We start from the raw sequence: 10,758 nt of genomic DNA on the forward strand, positions 1-10,758 counted from the left end.
TCTTACATCATTTCAAACATCTTACATCTTACATCATTTTCTTACTATGTTTCTGTATGTTTTATAAAATAAATTCTATGTACTTCAATGCAACTCCCATAGTTGAACTACAAATACTAAACCCGAAATAATTGTACGCCAATTGCATTTCCTTTTTTTTGTTACTCGAAGATCAGATTTTAACAGTACGTAGTTAGTGTTGGTTTGCTACATGTACCAACTTCTTTTTTGTGTAAACTAAACTATCTCATGTATGTATAAGTTTCATATCTGATAGCGCTGGCGTTCTGGTGGTTGGTGTTTTGAAGATCGATACGTCTATCGGTTTCACATTTGGATATTACGAGTGTCGACGGGAGGTCAATCGTTCTAGTCACGGTTTTGTTCCCAACCATCATCAGTCGACGGATACCACTCGACGAACGTGTCTGTTGAGAATTGCGCGTGCAGAATTGTCGCAGTCGTAAAATGGAGCGGTGATTCCGAAACCCGTGCGTGACATCGAACCGTTTTCTTGTAAAGCAACGGATGGCTAGTACGAGAGAGTGCCGGGCATGGTAATCCTTCAGGCGGCTAGTGGTGCCTTCGGTTACGGCCAGCGAACGAATAATGCACCATGTGCCAGCGGAACGAGCATTCCGATCAGAATATCTTTTGAGCATATGAGGCAGCGGAACCTATCGCCTGTCAGTGTAGTAAATTTTTACTTCTACTTCCGTCGCATTTGGCGTTGTATCGCCAAAAACAAAAAAGGACAACCACGGGTGCTTGAAAAATTTAGTTCCGGATGTGGTAAAATAAGTAGCACCACAGCGATTTTGCCATCGTCGCAGCGGTGGGGAATCAATTTTGCTCGGTCCAATGCTAGCACGAGTGGTTCGTAGTGAGCAAGGTAAGTGAAGCAAGTTGGAACAACGAGAAGAAAGATGGGAGAAGGATGTTACGGTGTTCAGGTCATAATTTTTACCCCAGGGAGCATCAGACTATAGTTGATAATCGAGAGTCGAAAGCAACGCTTGCTGACGATTGGCGAAAGGAATTTCCACAAAACATTAGAATTTTTAGAATCCGAGCGAGTAAATCCTAGGAAAAATACAAACGTGAAAAGGGCTCACACTACCTGCTTTTTAAGTTTCGAAGGACTCATCATAAAAATGGAATGGCAAACGGAATGAAATGGAAAGCGGACCATAGAGAATCGAGACAGCTGCTACGAGGATTCACGCCAAGTTTTGAAGGGCCTTCATAAATCTTTGGATGTTTAGCTTTGACTCGCAGAACATCGACACACAACGGATCCTGGTAGAGGAAATTAGACATGAGAAAAATGCGTACGACCTTTCGCCAAATACAGCGATCCAGGTGCTTGGTCCTAAAAAAACAGTAACAAATCATGAAATCGAACAAAACCATTTCCATTTTCTCAACAGGTCCATGGTTAAGCTTTGTCGGTGTGAGCAAAAAACGGGACAACGTGACACTCAAAGCTTTCAGAGGCCAAAATTTATCCTGTCGTTGTCACTATTGTTTTCTCAAGAAGGATTATCCTTTTCAACAACAAGTAATCCCCGTGGTGCTAGAAACCAACAAGTTCCATCAACGGGATCTCTTTACGGCAATGGAAAAAGACCAAAGATGATTCGAAATGTTTCTAATAATACTGGAACCTATCAAGCTAATGAATGAAACCAATGGAGATTTAAATTAATTCCCAGCTCTTATCGAACCACCATCAAAATTTAAAATATGGTGTTCATTTCAAATATGCATCAATATATATTCAGTTGAACAGTTTAAGCTGTATTTGAATCGGTTTTGTCGTGTGTTATACAACCTGTCTGTGATTTTTTTCAGGAATCATAGTTATCTTATGTGGCTTTATAAAATTTAATCCCGTCGAGAAAACTTGAGATAATGGAGCCGTTACGAGAAGGTACCGATAACCACAGCATTCTCGACGCGTATTATTAAGCGATTGATACTGGTCATAATTGAAGTTCCTTATAGAGAAGATGTCTTTTCGAACAGTTTGTTTCTCTACTTTTGTGGTATCACGTTGCTAAGAGAAGTATCTTTGACATATGGAAATTTACATTACAATTTTTATCAGAATAAAATGTAATTTAACTAAATTTCTTCCCTTCTTGTTTTACGCTTTCAAATATTAATATCTCAAGTATTATAAGTAAAGTAAGTAATTAGATACAATATAACAGCATGAAAGGTGGGTGGGCTTCACTGGATAGTAGAAATAAAATTGAAAAAAATATAATTTATCTTTTTGAATGCAAATTGTTACAAAAAAATCGTGACCGCGATCAATTGAATAAAATGAAAATTAATGGAAATATCTCAGATAACCTGCAGTCGACAGGTCGATTCCACATACGCTGGAAAATGGAATTTAAATTAAAGAAACCTCACTGATGGCATAAGCCGAATACAAACTCATCACCTGCCACGTCGGCATTAGCCGTCGTGAAGAATCGTTCTTCTTACAGGCGACGTTGCTCCACTAGGTTGTTCATTAGCACGTCCGATTTAGTGTGAGCTCATAAAAATAAAAAAAAGTGAGATGGCATTCAAAAGGATTCGGTTTGGTTCATAGAAAGAATCATTCATTCATTCATTCGCTGCTTCGTTCGTTCTTATCCACGGTTAGCCGTTTTCGTTTCGGGCGCAGTTTTCGGTATTGATTAATGAAACTTGACGTATTTCGGCAGCAATGGAACGGCAACTGGATGTGCCAGACGGCGGCATGATTTTGAGTTTAGTTTTCTCAAACAACCGTTGTTCTGAAACCTCGCCGTGCGGCTTCCACCCATCCATCATCGGTTGTAAAAGGTATCCTTTCACAAAGAGTTCGGCGTTTACAAGTTTAAAACGTCCGGTTTTGGTTTGGTCAAGAATCAGTTGGTCAAGAATCAGACATTTCTCGTGACTGAGTTACGCAGAACGTACTTCTGTTTTTAATTATAATTATTTTGATTGCTCCACGATTGTTTGAATGAAGTAATGAGAGATCCATGATGTATCTTAATAATATAAATTGTTATTCTTTTCTGAGATAAGGAATGTGGTTAAAAAACATTGAATTTTAGAAGTTCCCATACTGCGATGGCTCATATGAAACGTGTAATGTATTATATCTTCTTCTTTTTCTTCTTGGTGTAACAACAATCGTTTTTGCTCATGCCAGCTCTTTATGGCTCCTCTTGTACAGGGGAGGGGGTCCAGTCTCGGTTGGGATTCGAACCCATGCCGTAAAATGCCGGACCCAACAACTCAAATGAAATCATGAAAATTGTCTTTACTCAAGTAAATAAAAGAGAAAAGTTGCAATGAGACGCTGGGGAATTTATTCTCGGTTTTGTTGATAAGAGTAAAAGTTAGTCTGCTTAACTTTCGAGTCGTACGCAATAAGCCATTACATTTTACCAATCTGCCAAAAGAACGTCGTTTTTGGAGTGTTTTTTTTTTCGCATCGGTTTCGAAACCCGATGAAAGAGAGGAATGGGTTAAACTTGTAGTGGCACTACCAACAAGTAAAGGTGAGATAAAGCAAAGTGCAAATCTCTCGAAATAGTGTGATAGGAGGAAGAGTTCCTCAATAGCTTTACCTATTTTGCCAAGTTCTTATAAGCCTTACTATTAACGTTTACCAAAATTGTATGCAGAAAAAACCTGTTGGACGACTAAAATTGTACTTTGAAAAAAGTATTCTTTGCGTTTACCTAACTATTCCCGGGTCTATCTTGGTGAAAACGTTAGCTAAGGTGATCGGTTCTTCATGAAGGCTCAGGGGAGCTATCCAAAAAGTTTCACATCGGACTTGAGATACTAACATTTAAGCTTGTGTGTCTAGTCTTAATATGTAGATAGGAACTCTTGGGCATGATTATTTGAAGCAGAATACATCCTCCGTTGTGAGTAGATTTGAAGTAGAACAAAATTAATGTGGTTTAGTACGAAATGTTTCTGGAATGGTTTGCAATTAAGATACCAACATTGAAAATGGTCTGGTGTAAAGAATAGAACAAAAGTAATTATGATAAACAGTTATTGCTAAATGCTATAAGAAATCTTTGATACTGGAAAAATGCTTATGAAAAGAAATTAATAATAAAATAATAAAAAAAATCTCAGGCATAATTTATTCTGTCTTTGAAACAATCTTAACTCGGAATAATCGTTTCATAATAATTCCATTTGTAAGCTGTTTTAAGTATAATTTAAAATATGGCTCGTATTTAGAGTAAAACGAAAACAAATTTTGCATATTGAACATTTTTATTACAGTTAGCTCTTGTCCATAAACAAATAAATACTCAAGGTCAACTTTTCATTACCTTACCGTTTGAAACACATTTTAACAACCTTCTTACAGGCTTATTGCTCTATTGTTGGGCCAAATGATGTACTGTGCAAAGTAGTTTTTAAATCAATTAAATTTTGAAGCACATTTCTCTTACACATGTATGACCATTAAAGTGATATAAATATTCTTAAAATTGATAATTATTTTGCATTTTATGTACCTATCACATCAGGAGCCGTACCAAGTCATCTTTAAATAAGCTTTTTCTAATAGTATTATTTCATCTCCGTATCAGAGATTTAAAAAGATCAAAACAAAAAGACCATTTTTTTATTCTGTATATTGAAAGTAAACTAAAGAGCAATTGGGTTAACAAATTTCATAAAGTTGATTGTTGACGCTTCGGGGGAGTGCTTCTCTCAGAGTGCAGAGTGTTCAGGTTCTCTGGACTTGAACATCTAATGGCGTTGATTGCAAGCAAATAAGAGATAAGGGCAATGTTAGGATTTTTTGCACTATTTTACCAGATAAGAAGGTGTGTCGGTTGGGAATACTGAAATAGGAACGCATATTTTCAAAAGTGAAATATTGTGCGAAGTATTACGGTTCTTTCATCGATTCAAAAACATCTGCAACTCGGTTGATGTTGATTTATGTAACGATATCGATAGCTGATTTGGAATAGCCTCATTGGTAGAGAATGGGGCCTGTCGTGGGGCTTTGTTTTGCGCCTTTAACCAAGTTTAATGGGGGTTCCCAAGAAAATGGTCTCAGGTACAGAAATGGCGTGTGTGCCAGGCACAGTTGGTCACTTGTGATGAAACTCACGTTTATCACTCCCCAAGACTACGAGGGGAAACCCGAAGAATGGTTTAGCTCAAAGGCACTGTTTGGGAGAATAGGATATTTGTCCCACTGTTTTATCATCATACCCTCAACGACAAAGCAGGAAGCAAGCCGCACAGGAAAACTGAAGACAGTGAGTCACAGTCGCGTGCCCTTTTCCAGACACAGCTGGTGCATGCTGGCTCGGAAATCAATTTATTTCCCTTCGAACTTGTCGAAATATTGTCGATTTCCGGAAGGCGTGCTAGTGGGAAGGATCCGTTTGTGATTTTTCGTTTGATTTAGATTAGCAACGTAATTGCTATAAATAAGGTCCCAGGTTTCTTTGGCTGAGAATAAAATTTGGTACGTGCCTGCGTTGTGTATCGCAATTTGTAGGCAATGAAATCGACCGGGATGGGGTTTATGGCTTAGGGAAGAAAAGGATTGAAGTCGACGTTGTATGGTTGGATCTAAGCAAACGGTGGCTGGAGGATTAAGGATATTTAACTTTGACCGAAAGTTCAAAGCAAGGCCGAGGACGTCCAAGTTAGACGAGGAGTGTGTTTTACATTCCACATCTGTTTTTCTGAGCGACTATTTTTCAGATAATATTGATAAGACACGTCTGTGAAGTGAAGATGTCAGTGATTGTTTTGTCTCATTTGATTTTCCTTTTTCTTATTTCTTCGAGGTCCTGAAAGAAAAGTATAATTTCAGGGTCTCGAAGTAGTTAAATGTGTTTAAATTAAGACTATTTGTACTTTGTAAAAATATCTAATTTAGACCAGTTGGTTGATCAGTTGACATAAACTTAGCACTAGGCACATATTTCGTCCTAGAAATTTATAAATAAGAACGTAATAAATCAGCTCTCCCTCTTGATCCTCGCACTTCGTTGTCACCGTTTGGGTAACTATTTGTCGCGTCCGAAACAAACGATCCGAAATTTCGCGCTACATCCAAGACATTAATGTTAGTGCAAAAGAATAGACCTGTTTTTTTTATCGAATTAGTCGTGAACATAGGAAAATAAAACTGTTATTTCTTGGTAATGATGATGCGATGAGCAATGGTCAAGTAGATCCAACGATTACCAGATTAAATTCAGATGATGTGCTAAGGAACTAATAGCGCTATTCAAATTAAAATTATTACCAAAATAAAAATTAATCCTGATAGTTACCTTTATGAAAGAACGATGAATATTGTCATTGGTTTAGCATTTTCAGTATGAAACACGAGTGAAAACATTGTTTGTATAAATGGAAACATGCAATTATAAGGTTTCACACCCTATGGGTCGCGTACAAGAGAAAAAAAAGAATTCTGATGACGATTATTCGAATCAAAAGAGAAAAGCTTGCCAAGGAAAGGTTAGTTGTAACTAAGAGACAATTTGTAATGGTTACGAGGACAACGCAGGGATGCTGGTTAAAAGGGGAACGGGGACGAAAAACGCAGTTCGGGTACTGTGACAAAATTATGTATTGCAACAAACGCCGTCATTTTCAACTCCCTACTTATGAAGAGTATACGCATCTATAGATGAACAAACTAGGGAGAGACAACTCATCTACCGAAGTTTGGCACCGTCATTTACTTTTTGTACTCGCTATCGTACATCCTGACTTCTGTTGGCTTCTATGAATAAGTTGATATTACTTTATAAACACGTACATGACTTTTTAGCACATGTAAGCATCATTTTGCAAATGTTTTATAACTTATATGTGAAATGAACGAAAGACTTCAGAAAGCAAAAAACCCCTTTCTTTTAGTTGCGTCTCGATGTTTCTATATTTTTATGCATCTAAAATTATAACTGATGTTTGATTTCATGAGTATCTTTTACACAAATATAGACTATTTTATGATAGGGAGTAGCTTACATTGCTGGTATTGGTTGATTTTTTTTAAGACCATCATAGGGTTCCTCAGAAACGGCTTGAGAGATACAAACAAAATTTAAAATGGCACATGCAGAATAGATACCCGAGGATGTACTGAAACAATATCCTGCTGTCGCCTTAGGACGCATGTCCACCTACAGAGCTTTTATCCTTTTATCCTCGTTGTAATTTGGGTTCTTTTTGTAGTTTTGGAAAAGCATAGGAAAATCCACTCCATGAAAGCAGAAACACCACTTTCAAAAAGAAACAATACAATATCAAAAACAAAACAGCACAGCTACGAACAGCGTACCTTAGCCACTAGCAAGGCCCCTTGAACGATATCCCATGGCGCACGAAACAACTGTGAGGGGAAGGATATATGGCTCGGGGACAAAGTTTGGGTTTGGTTGTATGGTTTTATGATGGGTTCTATCTTTTTTTTTTATTGCAAAGAAACATAAACAAACTCCTTTGCGTTTAGGGAGCAGTGTGTTTTTTGCAGTCCTTAGGCAATCATAAGCGATTTTGTATGAAATTTTGACATAAGCGTGTAACTCAATCTCTCAAGAGATACGTGATACTATCGTGATTCCCGCCTCGGATGGATTTGGGAGGGAGTTGCTCCAAGCCGTACTATAGAAAAGCTGAGTAAAGTAAACCTGCTGAACCGAAAACAGACCAGCACTGGTACAAATAAGTTCTTAGAAGATTTACTTTTGTTGTCAACCTATAGCGTAGGTTGACAACAAAAGTAAATCTATAGCGTAGGTTGACAACAAAAGTAAATCTACTAGTTCAGATTTAGAATCACTGTTATCATTTAGAAGTATTGCTAAGTTATGTTTTCTTCGAAAGCTACTGCAGCATTCATCTTCATGTAGTCTTCCGAAAAAAAATAGCTTGGTTTGAATAGCCCTAAAGTCTTCATTAATAACCTCGGCATACGGTGAATGTGTGGAAGTTTTTCGAGTTTTGAACATGGAGCATTGAGTGCAATAAATACAAGTGGCATTGAGCCAAACTGTAGCCCTCATAACTAAACAAAAATGGTCCTTTCGAATCAGCCTGCCAAGGGTCTCGCATTTATGTGTTGAGCACTCGATATGAAAAACTTGTATTTTCCCAAGGAAAGCACTGGAATCGAAATGGAGATTGAAGGGGAAAAGCGTTTAGTAATTGGCACCCTCCGATTCTGCGTTTGCGTCATGCGTCTGTGCACCGCTTGGCAGATGTGTTGCCCTGCATCCTTGCTGAAGAACCAGCAACGAACGAAGCAAAAAAAGTGTAATTACTAGGTCGTTACAAGCGCTTGCAGTTCGGCATCCCTAACCCAGGCCCAGGCTGAATGCGAATGGTGTTATGATCCTGTTGCCTCCTACATAATGTTTCTCGTGGGATTAACGTGCGCGCGCACGCACTGTTATCGGTTTCCCGAAACGCGATCGTGAGATCAAAGTTTGTTTGATTTGAGGGGTGAGTTAGAATAGGTTGTGGTCGAAATGAGGAACGAATACATATTTTTGCTTTTTAATGGGCACTACTGATGAGTGACCATTGTTTCCTTTTGATTAATGATTGCATTTGTAGGAAACACGTGGTGGAAGTACGATATCTGAAATGTGGTATTGACATAGTTATGCCCGTAGTAGCTTTGAGGAACTATTTTTACTTTCAAAACCGTATTTAAGGCGATACAAAATTCAAAAATAATATAGATCAAATATTGGTTAAGCCCATTGTGTATCAAAATACCAATACTTTCTTAAGAAATTTCTTTTTGATATGTTATGCTCATGTTCTTCAATGCTAGTAATTACGAAACTATATTATCAATTCCATAGCTTTATTTTTAAGCTTGACATTTTGAATTTCGTTTGATTGGATTGTTTGGTTATATATTTGCCAAATGATTTGACTCTGTTTAGTTTTTTTATTCTCATATTAATTGAACTATTTTAGGCAAGCGTTTTATAAAATATGCCTTCTAACTTTTACCCTTCTTTATTTTCTTAGCAGCCGCTGTAAATTGGTATTATTCTGTACTTCCGGCACGAGACCTTCATTTTAGTTGGAATTTTCCAGTCACGCACTTCAGTTTCCCTCAACACTCAATGGTGTTTCCTACGCATCGCCACAGCCTAAGGTAAAAGGTGGCAAATTTATTAGGTGCACGAACAATCTTCAACTTTCAGACACCTCCATTCACGCTTGAATAGAGCTACGTTCTGCTTATTCTAATGAGACTCATCTAAAACGGAATCGTTCCATTCAAGTGGATTTTACCGATCGTGTACTTCTTCATGACAACTGAATGACTCGAAGCAGTGACAAAGAAATAAACACCAGCAAGAAGGAAGCGCATGACCGGCAATGTGACGCACCTAGCAGGAATATCTAAATCTCCTTCTGAATGGATAAGTAAGTCGTGGAAAGGACCACAACCATTTTTAAACATGCCCAGTGGTGTAGACACGGACTTACCGAAGAGGGTCGCGTAAATATAGAACGTCCCAAGACAAGCGATCTTCCTCACGTAGCCCTGGCTCACTCCGGGTCCATCAAATCACGCACGGTGTCAGCTGTTTGTAATCGCGGGCTTAAAAACGCAGCGGCACTTCTTCAGTGGCAACTGTCCGCAGGACCGTTTGCCTCCAGGGTGTTGGGATATAGAAAGTGTCACCGCGGGGGCACAAACTAACCTTTTCCCAAATCCTGCACACGTCCGCCACATCCTCGGTGCACGATCCCGATATATGAAACAGTGGCAGGAGGGTACCTATAATTTATGTAAAACGCACAACGCCAGTTAAGAAACACTCATTTCCTTAGAGCACTCCGCGCACCCGCGGTTCCCGAAATCTGTACAAACAGAATAATAGTTGGAAATTGGGTAGGAAAGTAATGTCCTTTCCACCGGCGGTGTGCCCCTCAGTGTGTACAATAACAACCGTTTTATTCAAAGATTTTTTCAACGTCGCTGAGTGCTTTTAAGCAGTGAGTATCTAACAGCACACAATCGTTTCGGGTGGAAATGGAATTGAAAACTAAGTACTATTTCGTTTCCAGCTGTATACGGGAGCAGATATGATATATTTACACCAAATAGTGTTGATACATGAGCTGCTTTTAAGTGATTGAAAAGTCATTGCTTCAAAAAATAATATTTCATGCGGATTTTTTTCAGTTTTTAAACTAGCGTAAGTGTTGTATTTCCGCTAAAGCGCAACAATTGTTTACTATGAATTCGATAATGAATTAAACCATTATTTCAATCAGTTTGTCTACGATATTTGTATTTGAAGTTTTATAGAAGACTACTTCCAATGTTTCAATTCAACTTTACTGTTGCCTATTTTCCATTCATCTATCATAAAATATCATGGAACCGCTTATCTTAAAAAGAAGGCATACATGCCGCTAACTGGAGTCTTACTGTGTATGAAAAACAGTCAAACATTGATCAAAATCAATCAAAATAATTGTATTTTGTTATCGGTACTATGAGTAAGAGTAGAATGTCTTTATTCATTCTCGAAATCTTGGAAAAATTAGCTTGATTTTAGGAACTAAAATGTAACTAGCCTGAAGATCAACCTGAATTAATGGTGTTGCTTAACCTTCCCGTTTTCAGATGAATCATGATGATGAAAATAGAATCCTACAATCCGAGGTCAATATTTGAACCAGTTGACACAGTGTCGGTTTCGTTGGTTCTTTGGT

Source organism: Anopheles coustani, chromosome 2 (genome assembly GCF_943734705.1).
Source record: "Anopheles coustani chromosome 2, idAnoCousDA_361_x.2, whole genome shotgun sequence".
Classification (NCBI taxonomy): domain Eukaryota; kingdom Metazoa; phylum Arthropoda; class Insecta; order Diptera; family Culicidae; genus Anopheles; species Anopheles coustani.